This window comes from Mustela lutreola, chromosome 10 (genome assembly GCF_030435805.1).
Source record: "Mustela lutreola isolate mMusLut2 chromosome 10, mMusLut2.pri, whole genome shotgun sequence".
Taxonomy (NCBI): domain Eukaryota; kingdom Metazoa; phylum Chordata; class Mammalia; order Carnivora; family Mustelidae; genus Mustela; species Mustela lutreola.
In genome coordinates, this window is record NC_081299.1 from 107,846,034 (window position 1) to 107,873,172 (window position 27,139).

The following is a 27,139-nucleotide window of genomic DNA, read 5'->3' on the forward strand; positions in this document are numbered from 1 at the left end:
AAAATAGTGAATCAAAAAAATAAATAGCCCTTGGAACTCTATTCAGAACTATATGACAAAGTGATTTGACTGCTTTGGGATAAAGTAAGCATATTTTTTAAATGTCTAAGACTTTTGGACTTCCCAGATTTTATTTTAAATGACATTGACAAAACTATCCAAGGAGCTAAGAAACATGATTTTGGAGCCAAAATATTCCTAATAACATTATAACACATTCCATGTCCTGAGCAAAGAATGTTATAGTAGCTGATGAGTCAGAACATTTGCATCTTTTTTGCCACAACTGGAACTTTATACGATTACTTTTAAATTATTTTCATGAACTCCTTGCATAAAAATTGTCAATAAACTTTCCAACAAGTATAGTTTCTCTTCTTTTTCATCTTCACAAACAAGCAAAGCTCCCACCCATGGGATCAGATACACATTTCTTTTATTTTTTTTTAAATTTAAATTCAATTAATTAACATATAATGTATCATTAGTTTTGGAGGTGCAATTTATTGATTAATCAGTTGCATATAACACACAGTGCTGATTACTTCAAGTACCTTCCATAATGCCCATTGCCCAATTATCCCATTCCCTCATCCATCTCCCTTCCCACAACCCTCAGTTGTTTGTTTTTTTCCCCCACATTTAAGAGTCTCATGGTATGCCTCCCTCTCTGTTTTTATCTGATTTTGTTTTTCTTTCTCCTCCCCTATGTCTTCTGTTTTGTTTCTTAAATTCAACATATGAGTGAAATAATATGGCATTTATCTTTCTCTGACTTATCTTGCTTAGTATAAGTCCCTGTAGTTTCATTCACATCATTGCAAATGTTAAGACTTCATTTTTTGTGTGTGGTTGAGTAGTATTCCATCATATATATATATATATATATATATATATATATATATATATATATATCACATCTTCTTTTTTGATTCATTGTCAATAGACACCTAGGTTCTTTCCATACTTTGACTATTGTCAACACTGCTGCCATAAACATACCATTTTCTCCCAACTTCACTTTTACGATTTAAAACAAAGTGAAATTTATCAATGGGTGTTCAAGATAACAAAAGTTATGTTATAAATGTACATTATTGTTAACCCTAAATAGTAATCAATCCATACAAATATATCTATCACCATTCATTCTCTGAATAAACAGTAATTATCAAAGCATCACTAGACATTGCTACTATAAACATTGAGTGTATATGTCCTTTTAAATCACTATGTGGGTATCCTTTGGATAGATACATAGTAGTGCAATAGCACCAATGTCTACAATGACCAAAATATGGAAAGAGCCCAGATGTCCATTGACAGATAAATCAATAAAGAAGAGGTGTGGTGTATATATACAATGGAATATTACTCAGTCACCAAAAGAATGAAATCTTCCCACTTGCAAAGACATGGATGAATCTAGAAAGAATTAAGCTAAGCAAAATAAATCAGTCAGAGATAGAAAAATACCATATGATTTCACTCATATGTTGAATTTAAAAAACAAAACACGGGCACCTGGGTGGCTCAGTGGTTTAAACCGCTGCCTTGGGCTCAGTTCATGATCTCAGGGTCCTGGGATTGAGTCTCGAGTTGGGCTCTCTGCTCGGCAGGGGGCCTGCTTCCCTCTCACTCTCTCTGCCTGCTTTTCTGCCTACTTGTGATCTCTGTCAAATAAATAAATAAAATCTTTAAAAAATAATAATAATAATAATAAAATAAAAAATAAAAAACAAAACAGAGGAACATAGGGGAAGGGAAACAAAAATAAAATCAGATAAAAACAGAGGGAGACAAACCATAAGAGACTCTTAATTGGAGAATAAGTCAAGATGGTGGAGCAGTAGCAGGCTGAGGCAACACCAGGTAGCAGGAGATCAGCTACATAGCTTATCAAACCATTCCAAAGACCTATGAATTGAACAGGAGATCAAAGAGAAGAAGAGCAGCAATTCTAGAAACAGAAAATCGACCACTTTCTGAAAGGTAGGACCGGTGGAGAAGTGAATCCAAAGCAACAGGAAGATAGACCATGGGGGGAGGGGCCAGCTATTGGCAAGTGGTGGAGCAACAGAGCACAAAATCTTTTGTTATGTTACTTTTAAAAGTCTGCTCCACTGAGGGACATCACTCCAGAGGCTAAACTGGGGTGAAGCCCATGCAGGGACAGCGTGGCCTCAGGTCCTGTGGGGTCACAGAAGGATCGGGGGTGTCTGAGTGTCACAGAGCTCACAGGTATTAGAGCAGGGAAGCCAGCTACAGAGACAGAGCCGAGGACTGAGCTCTCAACTCGGGGTTACCTTGAACCATAATCCTTGGCACAGGCCACTGCTCTGTGAGTGGGGTCCCCACAAGATCCGGGGAGACCCCCCCGGAAGAGCTCAGGGATCTGTGGGGTTCAAAGACTCCAGGTGGAGCTATGTGCCAGAGACAGAGAATCTTGGTCACAGGCTGGGTGAGTTTGGAGCACAGCTGGAAGCTGTGATTGAGCACTTTTCTCAGGGTGCACTAAGGAGTGGGGCCCCGAGCTCTCGGCTCCTCCAGGCCAGAGATTGGGAGGCTGCCATTTAAATTCCCACCCTCCAGAACTCTACTTAGAGCAATCAGGGAACAAAAGCTCCCAAAAGCGAACCCGAGGGGAATATTTAGACTGGCCCCTGGTAAGGTAAGGGCGGTACAATTCTGCCTTGGGCAAAGACACTTGAGAGCCACCACAACAGGCCTCTCCCCCAGAAGATCAACAAGAAATCCAGCCAAGACCAAGAACAGTGGAATTCCAGAGGAGGAGAAGGCAAAGCATGGAATTCATGGCTTTCTCACTATGATTCTTTAGTCTTGAAAAGTTAATTTTATTTTATTTTTTGTTCTTCTGCTAATTTTTTTAACATTTTAATTTTTACCCTTTCCTCTTTTAACATTTTTTTAAATTTTTTATTTTTTATAAACATATATTTTTATCCCCAGGGGTACAGGTCTGTGAATCACCAGGTTTACACACTTCACAGCACTCACCAAAGCACAGACCCTCCCCAATGTCCATAATCCCACCCCCTTCTCCCAAACCCCCTCCCCCCAGCAACCCTCAGTTTGTTTTGTGAGATTAAGAGTCACTTATGGTTTGTCTCCCTCCCAATTCCATCTTGTTTCATTGATTCTTCTTCTACCCATTTAAGCCCCCATGTTGCATCACCACTTCCTCATATCAGGGAGATCATATGATAGTTGTCTTTCTCTGCTTGACTTATTTCGCTAAGCGTATCATGCTTAGCGAAATAAGTCCTCTTTTAACATTTTTAAACTAGTTTATCTTAACAATAACTTTCATTAAAAAAATAATCTTTTTTGAAGCTTCATTATTATACTCATATTTTATCCTTCATTGTATCTAACTTTATTTTTTTGTATACACATAGGGCTTTTTCTTCTAAAAAATTTGGGGTGCAAATTCTTCTAAGAGATCAAAATACACCCTAAATCTAGCACCAGGCTTGTTCTAGTCTCCAACCTGAGCAAATTCTTTCCACTTTCTTGTTCTTTATTCTCCCAACCAACTTACCTTATCAACTCCTTTTTTAGAAATTTAAAATTTTTTCTCATTTTTATAGTCATATTCCATCCCTCCATTGTGTTTACCTTTATATATGTTTTTCATTCTACAAAATGTTGGGAGGTAGTTTTCTAAGAGACCAAAATACTCCTAAAATTAAGTGGGTGACACTGTTCTAGTCACCAGTCATATATATATATATACACACACACACACTTCTATATTTTTTCTTTACTTGTTTTCTTTTTTTTTATTATTTTTTTCTGAACTTCTTTTTACCCCCTTTGTCCCCCCCTATGATTTGGGGTCTCTTCTGATTTGGTTAAAGCACATTTTCCTGGGGTCTTTGCCACTCTTTTAGTATTTTTTTTTTTTTACTCTTTTAGTATTTTATTTGCTCCTTCATATATTCTTATCTGGAAAAAATGACAAGGCTGAAAAAATCACCACCAAAAAAAGAACAAGAGGCAGTACCAACGGCTAGGGACCTAATCAATATAGACATTGGTAGTATGTCAGATATAGAGTTCAGAATGATGATTCTCAATGTTCTAGCTGGGCTCAAAAAAGCCATCAAAAATATTAGAGAAACCCTGTCTGGAGAAATAAAAGCTCCTCTTGGAGAAATTAAAGAACTAAAATCCAAACAAGTTGAAATAAAAAAAGCTATTAATGAGGTGAAATAAAAAATGGAGGCTCTTACTGCTAGGATAAATGAGGCAGAAGAAAGAATTAGTGACATAGAAGACCAAAGGACAGAAAATAAAGAAGCTGAGCAAAAGAGAGACAAACAACTCCTGGACAGTGAGGGAAGAATTCGAGAGATAAGTGATACCATAAGATGAAACAACATTAGAACAATTGGGATTCCAGAAGAAGAAGAAAGAGAGAGGGGAGCAGAAGGTGTATTGGAGAGAATTATTGGAGAAATTTCCCTAATATGACAAAGGGAACAAGCATCAAAATCCAGGAGATGCAGATAAGCCCCTCTCAAAACCAATAAGAATAGGTCTACACCACGTCATGTAATAGTAAAATTTACAAGCCTTAGTGACAAAGAGAAAATCCTGAAAGCAGCCCAGGACAAGAAGTCTGTAACATACAATGGTGGGTTAAGCCGCTGCCTTTGGCTCAGGTCATGATCTCAGTGTCCTGGGATCGAGTCCTGCATCGGGCTCTCTGCTCAGCAGGAAGTCTGCTTCCTCCTCTCTCTTTCTCTGCCTGACACTCTGCCTACTTGTGATCTCTCTCTGTCAAGTAAATAAATAAAATCTTTAAAAAAAATATTAGACTGGCAATGGACTTATCCACAGAAACCTGGCAGGCCAGAAAGAACTGGAATGGTATATTCAGAGCACTAAATGAGAAAAATATACAGTCAAGAATACATGATCCAACTGGGCTGTTGATGAAAATAGGAGAGATTTAAAAGATTCCAGAACAACCAAAAATTAGAAGAATTTGCAAACACCAAACCATGCCTACAGGAAATATTGAAAGGGGTCCTCTAAGCAAAGAGAGAGCCTAAAAGTAGTAAACCAGAAAGGAACAGAGACAATATGCAGTAATAGTCACTTTACAGGCAATACAATGGCACTAAATCCATATCTCTCAATAGTTACCCAGAATGTAAATGATCTAAATACCCTAATCAGGGTATCAGAATGAATAAAAAAACAAGACCCATCGATATGCTGTCTACGAGAAACTCATTTTGTATCCAAAGATAACTGCAGATTTAAAGTGAGGAGGTGGAAAACCATTTGCCATGTTAATGGACATCAAAATAAAGCTGAGGTGGCAATCCTTATACCAAATAAATTAGATATTAAGCCAAAACTATAATAAGAGATGAGGAAGGAAGGACAGTATATAGTACTTTAAGCATCTGTCCAGCAAGAAAATCTAAGAATTTTAAATATCTTTGTTCCTAACATGGGAGCAGCCAAATATATAAACCAATTAATAACAAAATCAAAGAAACAAATTGACCATAATAACCATAATACAATAATAGTAAGGGACTTTAACACCCCCCTCACTCAACTGGACAGATCACTTAAGCAAAAGACTAACAAGGAAATAAAGGCTTTAAATGACACACTGGACCAGATGGACATCACAGATATATTCAGAACATTCCATTCCAAAGCAACAGAATACACAGTCTTCTCTAGTGCATATGGAACATACTCCAGAATAGATCACATCCTGAGTCACAAATCAGGATTTAACTAGTATCAAAAGATTGGGGTCATTCCTTGCATATTTTCAGACCACAATGCTCTGAAACTAGAACTCAATCACAAAAGGAAAATTGGAAAGAACTCATTACATGGAGGCTAAAGAGCGTCTTACTAAAGAATGAATGGGTCAACCAAAAAATTAAAGAAGAATTGAAAAAAATCATGGAAACAAATGAAAATGAAAACACAACTGTTCAAAATCTTTAGGATACAGCAAAAGTGGTATAGAAAGGAAGGTATATAGCAATGCAAGCCTTTCTCAAGAAACAAGAAAGTTCTCAAATACACAACTTAACACTACACCTAAAGGAGCTGGAGAAAGAACAATAAAGAAAGACTAAACCTAGCAGGAGAAGAGAAATCATAAAGATCAGAGCAGAATTCAATGAAATAGAAACCAAAAAAACAATAGTACAAATCAACAAAACTTCGAGCTGGTTCTTTGAAAGAATTAATAAGATTGATAAATCCATGGCCTGACTTAACAAAAAGAAAAGAGAAAGGACCCAAATCAATAAAATCACAAATGAAAGAGGAGAGATCACAACCAACATCAAAGAAATACAAAAAAGTATAAGAACATACTATGAGCAAATCTATACCAACAAATTTGACAATCTGGAAGAAATGGATGCATTCCTAGAGACATATAAACTACCACAACTGAACCAGGAAGAAATAGAAAACCTGAACAGACCCATAACCAGTAAGGAGATTGAAACAGTCATCAAAAATCTCCAAACAAACAAAAGCCCAGGGCCAGATGGCTTCCCAGGGGGATTCTACCAAACATTTAAAGAAGAATTAATTCCTATTCTCCTGAAATCATTCCAAAAAATAGAAATGGAGAGAAAACTTCCAAACTCACTTTATGAGGCCAGCATCACCTTGATACCAAAACCAGACAAGGATCCCATCAAAAAAGAGAGCTATAGACCAATATCCTTGATGAACACAAATGCGAAAATTCTCAACAAAATACTAGCCAATAGGATCCAACAGTACGTTAAAAGGATTATTCACCACGACCAAGTGGGATTTATTCCAGGGCTGCAAGGTTGGTTCAACATCCACAAATCAATCAATGTGATACAATGCATTAATAAAAGAAAGAATAAGAACTATATGATATTCTCAATAGATGCTGAAGAAGCATTTGACAAAGTACAGCATCCCTTCCTGATCAAAACTCTTCAAAGTGTAGGGATAGAGGGCACATACCTCAATATTATCAAAACCATCTATGAAAAACACACCGCAAATATCATTCTCAATGGAGAATAACTGAGAGCTTTTCCGCTAAGGTCAGGAACACGGCAGGGATGTCCATTATCACCACTGCTATTCAACATAGTACTAGAAGTCCTAGTCTCAGCAACTAAACAAAAAGAAATTAAAGTCATCCAAATCAGCAAAGAAGAAGTCAAACTATCACTCTTTGCAGGTGAAATGATACTATATGTGGAAAAACCCAATAGACTGCACTCCAAATCTGCTAGAACTTGTACAGCAATTCAGTAAAGTGTCAAGATATAAAATCAATGCACAGAAATCAGTTGCATTTCTATACACCAACAACAAGACAGAAGAAAGAGAAACTAAGGAGTCAATCCCATTTGCAATTACATCCCAAACCATAAGATACCTAGGTATAAACCTAACGAAAGAGGCAAAGAATCTATACTTAGAAAACTATAAAGTAGTCATGAAAGAAATTGAGGAAGACACAAAGAAATGGAAAAATGTACCATGCTCATGGATTGGAAGAACAAATGCTGTGAAAATGTCTATGCTACCTAAAGCAATCTATACATTTAATACAATCCCTATCAAAACCTCATCCATTTTTTTCAAGGAAATGGAACAAATAATCCTAAAAATTTTTTTAATCTTTTTTTTAATCCTAAAATTTATATGGAACCATAAAAGACCTCGAATTGCCAAAGGAATATGAAAAAGAAAGCCAAAGTTGGTTGCATCACAATTCTGGACTTCAAGCTCTATTACAACCTGTCATCATCCAGACAGTATTGTACTGGCACAAAAACAGACACATAGATCAATGGAACAGAATAGAGAGCCCAGAAATAAACCCTCAAGTCTATGGTCAATTAATCTTCGACAGAGCAGGAAAGAATGTTCACCGGAAAAAAGACAGCCTCTTCAACAAATGGTGTTGGGGTGGACAAGATGGTGGGGAAGTAGGAGGAGGCGCCCTTTCAACCTGTACCCTAAAGTAAGCTGATTACCGTCCAAAGAACTCCAATCAGCCTGAGATCAGAATTATACACGTCTGGATCTCTACAGGGGCAGAAGATGCCAGTGGGCAGGTAAAGCAGAGTGGGAACATCAGACTGATATCGAAAGATAAACAAAGAGGGAGGGAGCCACCAGTGGCGACTGATTGGAAAGTAATACCCCTAATATGAGAGTGCACTGCATCTGGGGACCAGCATTAACTTGGAGGCTGGTTTAAAGCACTCAAAAAGAGCAAAGGATCATGGAAGGGCATAAATTGTGGGAAACGGGAGGGCTAGAGACAGGGGCTTAAGTCCCAGGACCCAGGACAGCCTCCCCTGGCACTGAGCCAGAGAGAGTGTAGCAGAGAAACCAGGTCTTGGTCCCTGAGCCACCAGCATGCCCAAGAATGTGTGGGGTCCGGCTCCTGTGAGGGGCTGGGAGCCTCACCAGCCGGCAGAACGCCCAGCCATGCTACAGAGCCTGAGATGCGTGCGCCCCTCACCCTCCCCTGAGAGAGGTGCACCCAAGCCCAGCACTCTTAGACCCAGAAAGATCAGACACTCCCATCCCAGGCCAATGGGAAAATCTCAGTGTGCAATCACTGCTTGGAACCTCTCTGGTGGTCTGGAGCTGCCCAGATAGCCACCTCTGCCATGGTTCTGGAACCTGCTCTGCCAGTAGCCAAGGGGGAATTTATCTGGGCTCTGCAACACCCACAGGATACCAGACTGAGGCTTCTCTCTGAGAGGGGGGTCAGGGTGCTGTTGCTTTCCTCTAATCCTACAAAAACCATCAAAAGCAGTCAAGGTGAGAGGAAAAAAAAAATAGTGAACAAACATAAAAACCTCCAGAGAACAAAAGCCTGAAAAAACCGGTTTCCTCAGAGCCCACCCCCTTTAGGGGGGTGGGAGGACTTAACTCGGGGAACAACACGTGTATTTCCATGCCATGCCAGGTTCCCAAACTTTGGATTTTTGAAATTCAGCTGGCTTGCCTGGGATAAAACACAAGCGCACTATGTTGTCAGGCAGGTAGATGCCCAAGACACAGATAGGGTGAAGGCATTGATCTGAGGGACATCTGGGACATACAAGAGATTGTTCATTCTCATGTGAAGGCTTCTCAGACTGCAGGTACAAACTCTCCTCTCTGGGGATGAGAGAGAAGCTGGAACTATTGTTCTCCCCAACCCATCAGCACTACTGACTTCAGTGAGCATCCCAGTGCCCACAATGAAGGCCTGAACTGCTTACACCAACCCTAACACCATGTGCTCTGCCATTGTTCCTTTATTAGGGCAAGTGTGCCTGAGAACCAGAACAGTGAGTCACTCCCACAGAAGACCAGCACAAATCCCCTATGTACCAAGTCTACTAACCATAAAGTGTTGCAAAACTTAAGTCTAGGGGAAAAAGCATCAGGCCTCTACTAACAAGCACACCAGAGAACACCTTGTTAAACTTGCAAATTTCTGGACAAGATCCAAATATTCCCCACTACAGGCAAGGAGTAACTGTAGAGGACTGACCTGAAGGACAGAGCAGCCATAACACACCAGCTGAGTGCACACAGCATACACCACAGACCTTTCCTGAGGCACCAAGTGCTAGCCAGTATAAGACCTCTTCTTCATAAAGCCATTACTCTCAGGAACCAGAAACATAACAGGCTTTCCTAAAATGCAGAAGACAGAGACCTGGCCAAAATGCCAAGATGGAGGAATTCATCCCAAAAGAAAGAACAAAAAAGGTCACATCTTGGATCTAATCACAACAAATACAAGTAATACATCTCATGCAGAATTTAAAACAACAAACATAAAGGTACTATCAGGGCTTAAAAAGGCTAGAAGACACCAAGAAGTAGCTTACTGCAGAAATAAAAGACCTAAAAACTAGTCAGTTCAAATTACAAATGTTATAACCAAGATACAAAGCCAACTGTATTTAAGGACCACAATGTTGGAAGAAGTAGAGGAATGAATAAGTGGTATAGAAGATAAAATTATGAAAAATAGCAAGGCAGAAAAGAAAAGGGAGAGGAAACTATTGGATCATGAATGTATACTAAGGGAACTCAGTGACTCAATGAAGCATAGTAACATTCATATCCTAGGAATTCCAGAAGTAGAAGAGAGAGAAAATAATGGAGGTTTATTTGAGCAAATTATAGCTGAAAACTCCCCTAATCTGGGGAAGGAAAAATCCAAAACCCAAGAGACAAAGAAACCCATCAAAATCTACAAAAGCAAGCTAACAATAAGACATAGCATAGTAAAATTTGCAAAAAATCCTAAAAGCAGCAAGGGAAAAGAACTCCCAAACCCATAAGGGAAGACCAGTAAGTTTAGCAGAAAGAACATCTCTCTACAGAAACTTACAGGAGAGAAAGCAATGGAATGATATATTCAATGTGTTGAATGGAAAAAGCATGAAGCCAAGAATATTCTAACCAGGAAGGCTGTCATTCAGAATAGAGGGAGAAATAAAAGTTTCCCAGACAAACAAAAACTAAAGGAGTTCATCACCACTAAACCACTGATGGAAGAAATATAAAAGGGGACTTTATGAGTGGTAAGGAAAGACCAAAGTGACAAGGCCTAGAAAGGAACAGAGAAATATCTCCAGAAACAATGAAAAAACAAGTAACAAAATTCCACTAAGTTCATATCTATCAAAAATCACTCTGAATGTAAATGTACTAAATGCTCCAATCAAAAAACATAGAATGGGAGGGGGCAAGATGCAGCTGAGTAAGGGACCTCGCTTAATCTGGTCCCTCGAATCTAGCTGGATACCTATCAAACCATTCTGAACACAGACAGGTTCAATCTGAAATGTTAAAAGATTTGTCTAGATCTCACAAGCATAAAAAATGACTACTTTTTTTGAGGTAGGAAATGTGGAACCTTGAATCTTCAGAGGAAACATCCAAAGATAAGGGGAAGAGGGAGTAAGCTTCCATAAGCTAGCCCCAGAAAGTGATAGAACACCACAGAAAAAGACATGAGACCCTTGGAAATCTACTCAAGTGAAAGATGCCCCCTTCTGAAAAAGGCACAGAGGGTGTGTAGGGCAGAATTCTATGGAGTCATTGTAGTATCATTGGAGTCTCTGAAACCACAGGTCTCAGGGTTCCAGGAGACTCAGAAAGAAAGGGGGATCCAGAAACAATAGAATGCCCAAGTAGTACAGTGGGGAGAGCAGCTGTGATCAGCAAGCCCAGAAGGGACTTTCAGCTCTGGACACCATAAACTGAAAGCTGAGCTAGTAGGGAGACGGCTTCTGCCTGACCACCCTAAAAAGAACTAGAAGGTATAGGTTATCTAACATCCTATGGAAGATATAGAACAGCTTGCGCACATGAGAGGGACAGCTCTCAGGGTGGTGTGGAACATGAGGAGATGCTGGGGAGATACACAGTGTGACCTAGAAGCTGTGGAAGAGGATGCACATGTGAGCACACAGCCACTAACAACTGCAAAGTCACAAAATGCTGGTAGATCCCTGTGACTCCCCCAGGACAGGTGTGCCCAGCATGAATGGCACAAGTCTATAGAGTTTGGTGCACACAGAGGTGAAGATGGATTGACCTGCAGGATTTGCTGGGAGGGGGGTGGCAAGATCTTGCAGTTCTGGGCCAGAGAGTCCTACATGGCATGTTTGTTCTGACCTTCTAAAGAGAAATGGAAAGATGACAGGAAACAAAACCACCACAACCAAACAGCTCACATTGAGCTATCCCCCTTACAAGGGGTGGAGCAATTCCACCCAAAGATGCCTGAGAAGCCCAGGAACAGCCCCCTCACCCCATAAGACAGATGAGAAGAATAGGTGAATGATAACATAAATAAATCCCATAGGATTATGAAACTTCAGCGCCAGGGGGGGAAAGTAATATAGGAATCTCCAGTTCCCTCACAACTAGCTTATACTTCAGGCTAAAATTTTACATTTCTTTTTAGATTCTTTTCTTATTCTTTTTTTTAAATGCCACTCCTGTTTCAATTAGATTCATATTTTCCAACCCATGTTTTTAGGTCACTTTTTAACTTTTATTGTCTTTTTCAAATATATATTTTATAGATTTTTGATCCATGCTAACCCGTTTTTCATTCTATTCAGTTTTATCTTGTTATATATGTAAGTGCTAATTTCTTTGCAATTTTGGGATATAGTGGCTTCTAATACACACACCAAAAATCAAGCAGGAACAAGCAGATAACCCAGCTGTGTCTGCCCTGAGAGATTATAGCTTCTCTCCCCTCCTTTTTTCTCCTTTCTTTTTTCTTTCTCTTACTGTTTTGTATCACCTTGGCTTTGATGGCATATCTGTGGTACTTTTTTTAAGATTTTATTTATTTATTTGACAGACAGAGATCACAAGTAGGCAGAGAGGCAGGCAGAGAGGCAGGCAGAGAGAGAGGAGGAAGCAGGCTCCCTGCTGAGCAGAAAGCCTGATGCAGGGCTCGATCCCAGGACCCTGGGATTATAATCCAAGCCAAATGCAGAGGCTCTAACCCACTGAGCCACCCAGGCGCCCCTCTGTGGTACTTTTCAACCACTCCAGATTTTTTCATAGGTGTATTTATTTACATTCCATGAACCATCCCTCAACAGAATGAACTATGAGGACGAACTCCCAGCAAAGAAAAGAACCAGAGACAATGTCCTCTGCCACAGATCTAATGGGTATGGATATAAACAAGATGTCAGAGATAGACTTCAGAGAAGCAATTATGAAGTCAATAGCTAGGTTTCAGAAAAGCACTAGCAACAATATAGAATTTCTACTAAAGCCAAACTTAAAAATGATATGAATGAGATTCAGTCTAAACCAGGTATTCTAACAGCCAGTATAAATGAGGCAGAAGAACAAATTAGTGATCTAGAAGATAAGCTGATAGAAGGGAAGGAAGTCAAGGAAGATAGGGATAGACAGCTAGAAGCCCATGAGAACAGACTTAGAGAGACCAATGATGCCATGAAACATTCCAGTGTCAGATTTATTGAGATACCTGAGAAGGTGGAGAGAGAGAGGAGACCAGAAGGTATAATTGAGCAAATCATAGCTGTGAACTTCCTTAATCTGGGGAAGGAAAAAGCATTCATGTCTAAGAGGTACAGAAGATCCCTCCCAAGTTCAATCAAAATAGACCAATGCCCAGGCATATAATAGTGAAACTTTAGAATCTTAGAAGCAAGAAAGCTATCATAAGAGCAGCTGAGAGAAGAGAGTTCTTAAGTACGGAGGGAAGGAACATCAGAGTAACAACAGACATTCCACAGTTTGGCTATTGTAGACATTGCCAAGATACCCTTCAATGGATTAATAGATAAAGAAGATGTGGTACATATACACAATAGAATATTATTCAGTCATCCAGAATGGTGAATAGCCACCATTTGCATTGACAGGGATGAAACTGGAGGTAATTATGTTAAGTGAAGTAAGTCAAGCAGAGAACGACAATTATCATATGGTTTCGCTCATATGCAATAGCACAGAAGATCCATAGGGAAAGGGAGGGAATTCCAAAGGGAGAGAAAGCAGAGAAAGAGATGAACCATGAGAGGCTATGGACCCCAAGAAACAATCTGGGGGTTTCAGAGGGGAGGGGGGAAGGAGGTAACAGGGTGATGGGTATTTAGAAGGGCATTTGCCATGATGAGCACTAGGTGTTATACTTCACTAATGAGTCATTGAAAACTACATCAAAAACAAATTATGGAGAAGAATAAATGAAACAAGATGGGACTAGGAGGGAGACAAACCATAAGTGACTCTTAATCTCACAAAACAAACTGAGGGTTGCTGGGGGGAGGGGGGTTGGGAGAAGGGGGTAAGATTATGGACATTGGGGAGGGTATGTGCTTTGGTGAGTGCTGTGAAGTGTGTAAACCGGGTGATTCACAGACCTGTACCTCTGGGGATAAAAATATATTATATGTTTATAAAAAATTTAAAAAAAAACCAAAAAAACAAAAACAAATTATATACTATACACTGACTAACTGAACATTAAAAGAAATAACAACAGACCTATCCACAGACACCTGGGAAGCTATAAAGGGCTGGCAAGTCATATTCAGGGTACTAAATAAGAAGAACATGCAGCCAATAATACTTTATCCAACAAGAATGGATTCTCCATCATTCAGAATGGATGAAGAAATAAAGAGCTCCCAGGACTGGAAGAAACTGAAAGAACGTGTGACCACCAAGCCAACCCAGCAAGAAATATTAAGGGGGATCTAGAAAAAAAAAAAAAAAAAAAGACTCCAAGGGTAATATAGACCAGAAATATAAGAAGACAATCTATTTTAAAAAAGGAATTTTCTGGCAATATGATGACACTAAATTCATACCTTTAAATAGTTCCTTTCAATGTGAACAGACCAAATGCTCCCATCAAAAGGCACAGCATTTCAGATTGGATAAAAAAACAAACAGGACCCATCCATATGCTGACTACAAGAGACCCATTTTGAGCCTAAAGTCACGTTCAGATGAAAACTGAAGGGATGGAGAACCATATATCACGCCAACTGACTTCAAAAGAAAACTGGAGTAGCAATTCTCATATCAGACAAATTGGATTTTAAACCAAAGGCTGCAGAAAATGATGTAGAGGGACAGTATATCATACTTAAATGGTCTTTCCAGCAAGAAAATCTAACAATTGTAAATATCTATGCTCCCAGCGTGCAAGCAGCCAAATACATAAACCAACTATTAACCAAAATTTTTAAAAATCACAATGATAACAATACATTAATAATAGGAGACTTCAACACTCCATTCACAGCAATAGATCATCTGAGTGGAATATCAAGAAAGGAACAAGAGTTTTTTTTTTTTTTTTTTTTTTTATTTTTTTTTTTTTTTTTTTTATAAACATATATTTTTTATATACATATATTTTTATCCCCAGGTCTGTGAATCACCAGGTTACACACTTCACAGCACTCACCAAATCACATACCCTCCCCAATGTCCATAATCCCACCCCCTTCTCCCCAACCCCCTCCCCCCGGCAACCCTCAGTTTGTTTTGTGAGATTAAGAGTCACTTATGGTTTGTCTCCCTCCCAATCCCATCTTGTTTCATTTATTCTTCTACCCACTTAAGCCTCCATGTTGCATCACCACTTCCTCATATCAGGGAGATCATATGATAGTTGTCTTTCTCTGCTTGACTTATTTCGCTAAGCATGATACGCTCTAGTTCCATCCATGTTGTTGCAAATGGCAAGATTTCATTTCTTTTGATGGCTGCATAGTATTCCATTGTGTATATATACCACATCTTCTTGATCCATTCATCTGTTGATGGACATCTAGGTTCTTTCCATAGTTTGGCTATTGTGGACATTGCTGCTATAAACATTCGGGTGCATGTGTCCCTTTGGATCACTACATTTGTATCTTTAGGGTAAATACCCAATAGTGCAATTGCTGGGTCATAGGGCAGTTCTATTTTCAACATTTTGAGGAACCTCCATGCTGTTTTCCAGAGTGGCTGCACCAGCTTGCATTCCCACCAACAGTGTAGGAGGGTTCCCCTTTCTCCGCATCCTCGCCAGCATCTGTCATTTCCTGACTTGTTGATTTTAGCCATTCTGACTGGTGTGAGGTGATATCTCATTGTGGTTTTGATTTGTATTTCCCTGATGCCAAGTGATATGGAGCACTTTTTCATGTGTCTGTTGGCCATCTGGATGTCTTCTTTGCAGAAATGTCTGTTCATGTCTTCTGCCCATTTCTTGATTGGATTATTTGTTCTTTGGGTGTTGAGTTTGCTAAGTTCTTTATAGATTCTGGACACTAGTCCTTTATCTGATATGTCGTTCGCAAATATCTTCTCCCATTCTGTCAGTTGTCTTTTGATTTTGTTAACTGTTTCCTTTGCTGTGCAAAAGCTTTTGATCTTGATGAAATCCCAGTAGTTCATTTTTTCCCTTGCTTCCCTTGCCTTTTGCGTTGTTCCTAGGAAGATGTTGCTGCGGCAGAGGTCGAAGAGGTTGCTGCCCGTGTTCTCCTCAAGGATTTTGATGGATTCCTTTCGTACATTGAGGTCCTTCATCCATTTTGAGTCTATTTTTGTGTGTGGTGTAAGGAAATGGTCCAATTTCATTTTTCTGCATGTGGCTGTCCAATTTTCCCAGCACCATTTATTGAAAAGGCTGTCTTTTTTCCATTGGACATTCTTTCCTGCTTTGTCGAAGATTAGTTGACCATAGAGTTGAGGGTCTATTTCTGGGCTCTCTATTCTGTTCCATTGATCTATGTGTCTGTTTTTGTGCCAGTACCATGCTGTCTTGATGATGACAGCTTTGTAATAGAGCTTGAAGTCCGGAATTGTGATGCCACCAACGTTGGCTTTCTTTTTCAATATCCCTTTGGCTATTCGAGGTCTTTTCTGGTTCCATATAAATTTTAGAATTATTTGTTCCATTTCTTTGAAAAAGATGGATGGTACTTTGATAGGAATTGCATTAAATGTGTAGATTGCTTTAGGTAGCATAGACATTTTCACAATATTTATTCTTCCAATCCAGGAGCATGGAACATTTTTCCATTTCTTTGTGTCTTCCTCAATTTCTTTCATGAGTACTTTATAGTTTTCTGAGTATAGATTCTGTGTCTCTTTGGTTAGGTTTATTCCTAGGTATCTTATGGTTTTGGATGCAATTGTAAATGGGATTGACTCCTTAATATCTCTTTCTTCTGTCTTGCTGTTGGTGTAGAGAAATGCAACTGATTTCTGTGCATTGATTTTATATCCTGACACTTTACTGAATTCCTGTATAAGTTCTAGCAGTTTTGGAGTGGAGTCTTTTGGGTTTTCCACATATAGTATCATATCATCTGCGAAGAGTGATAATTTGACTTCTTCTTTGCCGATTTGGATGCCTTTAATTTCCTTTTGTTGTCTGATTGCTGAGGCTAGGACCTCTAGTACGATGTTGAATAGCAGTGGTGATAATGGACATCCCTGCCGTGTTCCTGACCTTAGCGGAAAAGCTTTCAGTTTTTCTCCATTGAGAATGATATTTGCGGTGGGTTTTTCATAGATGGCTTTGATGATATTGAGGTATGTGCCCTCTATCCCTACACTTTGAAGAGTTTTGATCAGGAAGGGATGTTGTACTTTGTCAAATGCTTTTTCAGCATCTATTGAGAGTATCATATGGTTCTTGTTCTTACTTTTATTGATGTGTTGTATCACATTGACTGATTTGCGGATGTTGAACCAACCTTGCAGCCCTGGAATAAATCCCACTTGGTCATGGTGAATAATCTTTTTAATGTACTGTTGAATCCGATTGGCTAGTATTTTGTTGAGTATTTTCGCATCTGTGTTCATCAAGGATATCGGTCTATAGCTCTCTTTTTTGGTGGGATCCTTGTCTGGTTTTGGGATCAAGGTGATGCTGGCCTCATAAAATGAGTTTGGAAGTTTTCCTTCCATTTCTATTTTTTGGAACAGTTTCAGGAGAATAGGAATTAGTTCTTCTTTAAATGTTTGGTAGAATTCCCCCGGGAAGCCGTCTGGCCCTGGGCTTTTGTTTGTTTGGAGATTTTTAATGACTGTTTCAATCTCCTTACTGGTTATGGGTCTGTTCAGGCTTTCTATTTCTTCATGGTTCAGTTGTGGTAGTTTATATGTTTCTAGGAATGCATCCATTTCTTCCAGATTGTCAAATTTATTGCCGTAGAGTTGCTCATAGTATGTTCTTATAATAGTTTGTATTTCCTTGGTGTTAGTTGTGATCTCTCCTCTTTCATTCATTATTTTATTTATTTGCGTCCTTTCTCTTTTCTTTTTGATAAGTCGGGCCAGGGGTTTATCAATTTTATTAATTCTTTCAAAGAACCAGCTCCTAGTTTCGTTGATTTGTTCTATTGTTTTTTTGGTTTCTATTTCATTGATTTCTGCTCTGATCTTTATGATTTCTCTTCTCCTGCTGGGCTTAGGGTTTCTTTCTTGTTCCTTCTCCAGCTCCTTTAGGTGTAGGGTTAGGTTGTGTACCTGAGACCTTTCTTGTTTCTTGAGAAAGGCTTGTACCGCTATATATTTTCCTCTCAGGACTGCCTTTGTTGTGTCCCACAGATTTTGAACCGTTGTATTTTCATTATCATTTGTTTCCATGATTTTTTTCAATTCTTCTTTAATTTCCCGGTTGACCCATTCATTCTTTAGAAGGATACTGTTTAGTCTCCATGTATTTGGGTTCTTTCCAAACTTCCTTTTGTGGTTGAGTTCTAGCTTTAGAGCATTGTGGTCTGAAAATATGCAGGGAATGATCCCAATCTTTTGATACCGGTTGAGTCCTGATTTAGGACCGAGGATGTGATCTATTCTGGAGAATGTACCATGTGCACTAGAGAAGAATGTGTATTCTGTTGCTTTGGGATGAAATATTCTGAATATATCTGTGATGTCCATCTGGTCCAGTGTGTCATTTAAGGCCTTTATTTCCTTGCTGATCTTTTGCTTGGATGACCTGTCCATTTCAGTGAGGGGAATATTAAAGTCCCCTACTATTATTGTATTGTTGTTTATGTGTTTCTTTGATTTTGTTATTAATTGGTTTATATAGTTGGCTGCTCCCACGTTGGGGGCATAGATATTTAAAATTGTTAAATCTTCTTGTTGGACAGACCCTTTGAGTATGATATAGTGTCCTTCCTCATCTCTTATTACAGTCTTTGGCTTAAAATCTAATTGATCTGATATAAGGATTGCCACTCCTGCTTTCTTCTGATGTCCATTAGCATGGTAAATTCTTTTCCACCCCCTCACTTTAAATCTGGAGGTGTCTTCGGGCTTAAAATGTGTTTCTTGGAGGCAACATATAGATGGGTTTTGTTTTTTTATCCATTCTGATACCCTGTGTCTTTTGACAGGGGCATTTAGCCCATTCACATTCAGGGTAACTATTGAGAGATATGAATTTAGTGCCATTGTATTGCCTGTAAGGTGACTGTTACTGTATATGGTCTCTGTTCCTTTCTGATCTACCACTTGTAGGCTCTCTCTTTGCTTAGAGGACCCCTTTCAATATTTCCTGTAGAGCTGGTTTGGTGTTTGCAAATTCTTTCAGTTGTTGTTTGTCCTGGAAGCTTTTAATCTCTCCTTCTATTTTCAATGATAGCCTAGCTGGATATAGTATTCTTGGCTGCATGTTTTTCTCGTTTAGTGCTCTGAAAATATCATGCCAGCTCTTTCTGGCCTGCCAGGTCTCTGTGGATAAGTCAGCTGCCAATCTAATATTTTTACCATTGTATGTTACAGACTTCTTTTCCCGGGCTGCTTTCAGGATTTTCTCTTTGTCATTGAGACTTGTAAATTTTACTATTATGTGACGGGGTGTGGGCCTATTCTTATTTATTTTGAGGGGCATTCTCTGAACCTCCTGAATTTTGATGCTTGTTCCCTTTGCCATATTGGGGAAATTCTCCCCAATAATTCTCTCCAGTATACCTTCTGCTCCCCTCTCACTTTCTTCTTCTTCTGGAATCCCAATTATTCTAATGTTGTTTCGTCTTATGGTGTCACTTATTTCTCGAATTCTCCCCTCGTGGTCCAGTAGCTGTTTGTCCCTCTTTTGATCAGCTTCTTTATTCTCTGTCATTTGGTCTTCTATATCACTAATTCTTTCTTCTGCCTCATTTATCCTAGCAGTGAGAGCCTCCATTTTTGATTGCACCTCATTAATAGCTTTTTTGATTTCAACTTGGTTAGATTTTAGTTCTTTTATTTCTCCAGAAAGGGCTTTTATATCTCTCGAGAGGGTTTCTCTAATATCTTCCATGCCTTTTTCGAGCCCGGCTAGAACCTTGAGAATTGTCATTCTGAACTCTAGATCTGACATATTACCGATGTCTGTATTGATTAGGTCCCTAGCCTTCGGTACTGCCTCTTGTTCTTTTTTTTGTGGTGAATTTTTACGTCTTGTCATTTTGTCCAGATAAGAGTAAATGAAGGGGCAAGTAAAATACTAAAAGGGTGGCAACAACCCCAGGAAAATATGCTTTAGCCAAATTAGAAGAGATCCAAAATCGTGAGTGGGGAGAAAGGGGATAAAAAGAGGTTCAAAAAGGAAGAAAGAAAAAAGAAAAAAAAAAAAAAAAAAAAAAGAAAGAAAAGAATTTTTTTTTTAAAAAAGAAAACACCTAAGAAAAATGTAAAAAAATATATATATATATTAGATAAACTAGTAAAAAATCGTTAAAAAAGAAAAAGGTAACAGTTAAAAAAAAAAAAATTTTACCCGAAGGCGAGAAAAAAAAAAAAAAAAAAAATGAAAAAGAAAAAATTAAATTAACTGCAAGACTAAAAAAAATCACAGGAAAAAAGCCATGAGTTCCGTGCTTGGCTTTCTCCTCCTCTGGAATTCTGCTGCTCTCCTTGGTATTGAAACCGCACTCCTTGGTAGGTGAGCTTGGTCTCGGCTGGATTTCTTGTTGATCTTCTGGGGGAGGGGCCTGTTGTAGTGATTTTCAAGTGTCTTTGCCCCAGGCGGAATTACACCGCCCTTACCCGGGGCCGGGGTGAGTAATCCGCTCGGGTTTGCTTTCAGGAGCTTTTGTTCCCTGAGCGCTTTCCGTAGAGTTCCAGAGGACGGGAATACAAATGGCGGCCTCCTGGTCTCCGGCCCGGAGGAGCCGAGAGCCCAGGGCCCCACTCCTCAGTGCGCCCTCAGAGAACAGCGCCCAGTTACTCCCGTCTGCCTGACCTCCGGCCGCGCTCCGAGCTCACCGAGCCTGCGACCGGTTCAAGGTAACACGGAGCTGCGAGCTTACTGTCGGCTCTGTCTCTGTAGCCGGCTTTCCCGTTCCAATACCCGCAAGCTCTGCGACACTCAGACACCCCCGATCCTTCTGTGACCCTGCGGGACCTGAGGCCACGCTGACCCCGCGTGGGCTTCGCTCCGGTTTAGCCTCTGGAGCGATGTCCCTCCGCGGAGCAGACTTTTAAAAGACCTGATTTTGTGCGCGGTTGCTCCGCCGCTTGCCGGGAGCCGGCCCCTCCCCCCGGGGTCTATCTTCCCGTCGCTTTGGATTCACTTCTCCGCCGGTCCTACCTTTCAGAAAGTGGTTGTTTTTCTGTTTCCAGAATTGCTGTTCTTCTTCTCTTCGATCTGCCGATGGATTTTCAGGTGTTTGCAATCTTTAGATAAGCTATCTAGCTGATCTCCGGCTAGCTGAAGCAGTCTCAGCTTGCTACTTCTCCGCCATCTTGACTCCTCCCCCGGAACAAGAGTTTTGAAGGACACGTTGCAGTAGGTGAACTTCGTAGGTATATACAGAACATTCCATTCTAAAATAACAGAATACTCATTCTTCTCGTGCACAGTGCACATGGAACTTTCTCCAAAAGAGATCACATACTGGACAACAAATCATATCTAAACTGATATGAAAAGAATGAGAATATTCTCTGCATGTTTTCAGATCACAGTGCACTGAAACTGGAACTCAACCACAAGGAAAAATCTGGAAGGAACACAAACACTTGGAAGTTCAAAAGCATCCTGATAAATAATGAATGTGTCAAGCAGAGAGAGTCAATTATCATATGGTTTCATTTAATTGTGGAGCATACGAAATAATATGGAGTACATAGGGAGATGGAGAGGAGAAGGGAGTTGGGGGAAATTGGAGGGGGCGACAAACCATGAGAAACTATGGACTCTGAAAAACAATTTGGGGGCTTTGGAGGGGCGGGGTAGGGAGGTTGAGTGAGTCTGTTAGTGGGTATTATGGAGGGCACGTGTTGCATGGAGCACTGGGTGTGATGCATAAACAATGAATTCCGGAACACTGAAAAGAAATGTAAAAAATAAATAATTTTTTTAAAGTATTTCTTCCTCAAAAAAAAAAAAAAAAAAGTGTCAACCAGAAAATTAAAGACGAACTTAAACAGTTCATGCAAACCAATGAAAATGAAAACACGTTGGTTCAGAATCTATGGGATACTTCAAAGGTGGTCCTTAAAGGGAAGTACATAGCCATCCAAGACTTTCTCAAAATTTTAGAAAAATCCCCAAAGCATTAGCTAACCATAAAGACTAAGATCTGGAGAAAGAACAGCAAATAAAACCCAAACCAAGCAGGAGAAGAGCAATAATAAGGTTAGAACAGAAATCAAGAAATAGAAATTAGGAGAAGAGTAAAACAGATCAATGAAATGAGAAGGTGGTTCTTAGAAAGAATTAATAAGATTGATAAACCTGTGTCAAGACTTCCTAAAAGAAAAGAGAAAGGACCCAAATTAATAAAATGATGAAAGAAAGGGGAGAAATCATGACCAGTACCAAGGAAATAGAGACAATTATTAGAACTAATTAGCAACAGCTATATGCCAACAACGTAGGCAATCTGAAGAAATTAATTCATTCCTGGATACTTATAAACTACCAAGACTGAAAAGGATGAAATAGACAATCTGAAGAGACCAATTGCCATCAGGGGAATTAAAATAATAATCAAAAAACAATAGCAGTGAATTGGGGGAAATCTGAGGGAGACATGAACCATGAGAGACTGTGGAATCTGAAAAACAAACAGAGTTTTGGAGGGGAGGTAGATGTGGATTGGTGAGCCTAGTGGTGGGTATTAGGAGGGCACATATTGCATGGAGTACTGGGTGTGGTGCATAAGCAATGAATCTTGGAACACTGAAAAAAAAATTTTTTTTTAAATAGTCCAGGGCCAGATGGCTTCCCAGGGGAATTCTATCAAACATTTAAAGAAATCATACCTAGGGTCACCTGGGTGGCTCAGTGGGTTAGCCTCTCCTTCAGCTCAGTTCATGATCTCGGGGTCCTGGGATTGAGCCCCATATCAGGCTCTCTGCTCTGTGGGCAGCCTGCTTCCTCTCTCTCTCTCTCTCTCTCTCTCTGCCTGGCTCTCTGCCTACTTGTGATCTCTGTCAATCAAATAAATCAATAAAATCTTTTTAAAAACTATACCTAGTCTACAGAAGCTGTTCCAAAAATAGAAACAGAAGGAAATCTTCCAGACACATTCTATGAGGCCAGCATTACCAGACAAAGACCCCCGTCAAAAAGGAAAATATACAGTGGAAAGATAGTCTCCTCAATACATGGTGTTGGGAAAATTGGATAGCTAGGTGTAGAGGAAAGAAACTTGACCATTCTCTTACACCATACACAAAGATAAACTCAAAATGGGTAAAAGACCTCAACATGAGACAGGAATCCATCAAAATCCTAGAGGAGAACACAGGCAGTAACCTCTTCAACAATGGCCAGAGGAACTTCTTTCAAAACATGTCTCCAAAGGCAAAGGAAACAAAAGTAAAAATGAATTTTGTGGGTTCATAAAGATCAAAAGCTTCTGCATAGAAAAGGAAACAATCAATAAAGCAAAGATGCAACCCATGGGATGGGAGAAGATATTCACAAATGACGCTACAGACAAAGGGCTGTTATCCAAGATCTATAAAGAACTCCTCAAACTCAACACCCACAAAACAGATAACCATGTCAAAAAATTGGCAAAAGACATGAAAGATACTTCTCCAATGAAGACATAGAAATGGATAAGAGACACATGAAAAAATGTTCAAATCTTCAAAATCCCTGTGATTTTGATACAAATCAAAAGCACAATGAGATACCACATTACACCAGTTAGAATGGCAAAAATTAACAAGACAGAGAATGAATGTTGGAGAGGTTGTGGAGAAAGGGGAATCCTCTTACACTGTAAGTGGGAATGCAAGCTGGCACAGCCACTCTGGAAAACAGTAAGGAGATTCCTCAAGATGTTAAAAATAGGGCGCCTGGGTGGCTCAGTGGGTTAAGCCGCTGCCTTTGGCTCAGGTCATGATCTCAGGTCCTGGGATCGAGTCCCACATCGGGCTCTCTGCTCGGCAGGGAATCTGCTTCCTCCTCTCTCTCTCTGCCTGCCTCTCTGCCTACTTGTGATCTCTCTCTGTCAAATAAATAAATAAAATCTTTAAAAAAAAAAAAAAGATGTTAAAAATAGAGTTACCTGATGACCCAGCAATTGCACTACAGAGTATTTACCCCAAAGATACAGATGTATTGAAAAGAAGGGTCATATGCACCTGAATGTTCATAGCAGCAATATCCAAAATAGCCAAACTGTGGGAGGAGCCAAGATGCCCTACAACAGTTGAATGGATAAAGAAGATGTGGTTCATATACAATGGAGTATTACTCAGCCATCAGAAAAGGATGAATACCCACCATTTACATCAACATGGTTGGACCTGGAAGGGATTATGCGAACTGAAATAAGTCAACCAGAGAAAAACAATTATCATATGGTTTCACTCATATGTGGAACATAAGGAATAGTGTGGAAGACCACAGGGCAAGGGAAGGAAAACTGAATGGGAAGAAACTAGAGAGAGAGAGAGACAAACTATGAGAGACTCTGGACCCTGGGAAACAAACAGGGTTACAGAAGGGAGAGGGTGGGGGCTGGATAACAGGGTGATGGGTATTAGGGAGGGCAACACTGTGATCAACACTAGATGTAATATGCAACTCGTGAATTGTTGAGCACTATATCAAAAACTAATGATGTATTACATGTGGACTAATTGAACATAGAAAAATGCAGAAAACAAAACAACAACAAAAAAAGACATAAGGTGTCAGAATGGATTTAAAAAAAAATAAGACCCATCTACATGGAAGAGACTCATTTCAGACGTAAAGACAGTTGCAGATTAAAAGTGGTAGGGAATGGAGAACCATTTCTCTTGCTAATTGACATCAAAGGAAGTTAAAGTAGCCATACCTGCATCAAACAAGCTAGATTTTGGGGATTGACAAGATGGCAGGGAAGTAGGAGGAGGCTCCCTTTCAACCTGTACCCTAAAGTGAGCTGATTACCTTCCAAAGAACTCCAATCACCCACGAAATCAGCCTGAGATCAGAATTAAACACGTCTGGATATCTACAGGAGCAGATGATGCCAGTGGGCAGGTAAAGCAGAGTGGGAATGTTGGATTGATATCAGAAGATAAACAAAAGAGGGAGGGAGCCACCACAGGTGACCCATTGGAAAGTAATACCCCCAATACGAGAGTGCCCTGCATCTGGGGACCAGCATTAACTTGGAGTCTGGTAGAAAACACTCAAAAAGAGCAAAAGATCGTGCGGGGGGATGGAATTGTGGGAATCGGGGTGGCTAGGGACAGGGGCTTAAGTCTCCAGACCCAGGACAGCCACCCCTGGCACAGAGCCAGAGAGAGTGCAGCGGAGAAACCAGGTCTTGGTCCCTGAGCCACCAGCATGCCTGAGAGCGTGTGGGGTCCAGCTCCCTTGAGGGGCTGGGATCCTCGCCAGCCCGCTGAAGCACAGCCTTTTTGCAGTCCCCACGTGAGTGCTGTGCCCTGCTATCAGAGTCCCAGACGCGCCCCACGCCCTTCCCTGAGAGAGGTGTGCACAGGCGCCAGCCCGATGCTCTAGGACCTGGAAAGACCAGGCACTGTCAGACGGGGCCAGCGGGAAAATCTCAGTGTGTGATCGCTGCTTGGAACCTCTCTGGCAGTCTGGAGCTGCCCAGACAGCTGCTGCCGCCATGGTTTTGGGTACAAGCAAAAAATCTTGCATCCCCAGGGACTGCTACTCGGAACCGGCTCTGCCAGCGACCAAGGGGGAATTTATTTGGGTTCTGTAGCTAGACTGAGGCTTCTTTCTGAGAGGGAGGTCAGGATGCAGTTTGCTTTCCTCTAAACCTACAAAAACCATCAAAAGCGGTCAAGGCGAGAGAGGGAAAAAAAAAATGTGAACAAACATAAACTCTCCAGAGAACAAAAGCCTGAAAAAAACAGTTTCCTCAGATCCCACCCCCTTATGGGGGGCAGGAGGACTTAACTCAGAGAACATCATTGACTGAAAACCCACGTGGCAGGCCCTTCCCCCAGAAAACCAATCAGGACAGAAAAAGAAAAGACAACAAGAGAACAACCACCACTACTTCATAAGACAACTTTTATTTTTAATTCGTTCCCACTATTCTGGCTCATTTTTTATATATACATAATTTTTTAACCTATTTACCATCACAGTGAGATGTCGAGTATATCAAATTCCATAATAACCTTCTAATCTGAACTTTTTTTTTTTTAATGTTTTTATTTATTTATTTATTTATTTTTTTAAAAATTTTTTATTTTTTATAAACATATATTTTTTATATACATATATTTTTATCCCCAGGTCTGTGAATCACCAGGTTTACACACTTCACAGCACTCACCAAATCACATACCCTCCCCAATGTCCATAATCCCACCCCCTTCTCCCCAACCCCCTCCCCCCGGCAACCCTCAGTTTGTTTTGTGAGATTAAGAGTCATTTATGGTTTGTCTCCCTCCCAATCCCATCTTGTTTCATTTATTCTTCTACCCACTTAAGCCTCCATGTTGCATCACCACTTCCTCATATCAGGGAGATCATATGATAGTTGTCTTTCTCTGCTTGACTTATTTTGATACATACACCTGTATTTTTCTTTTGCACTTCTACTTTTTAAATTTTTTTAATTTTATTTTAGTTTAGTTTATTCCTTTTTTACTTTTATTTTCTAATATTCATATAGAGTTAAACATCAAGGTAATCTCCTTTCCCCAATCAATGCTACCTCATAGGTAAACCAATTGTTAATCCCCCTTTATCTTAGGAAAGTTGAGTCTTTTAACAAAGATATCAAGATACATCCTGGAAGAATCAAAACAACATTCCTCGTCCACACTGAGAATTTATAACTACTCTCCCATCTTTTTCTTCCACCAGTGTTTTTGTATTTTTGTGTTTGCCTGATAGTATATAAATCTTACACTTAGGGTTCTTTTTGATGAGGTTCTTCCTTTATTTGCTTATATATATATATTTTTATCTTGTCATATACTTTTATCAGTCTTTTTGTTTGTCTGTGTCTGTTTGTGTACTTCATAAATCTTACCTTGGGGCCCATTTGGGCTGAACCTTCTCTTATCTTCCCTTTCTTTCCTGTCTCTCTCTCTCTCTCTTTTTTCTTTTTCTTTTCTTTTTTCTCTCATTTGGGTGGGGAATCCTGATTGC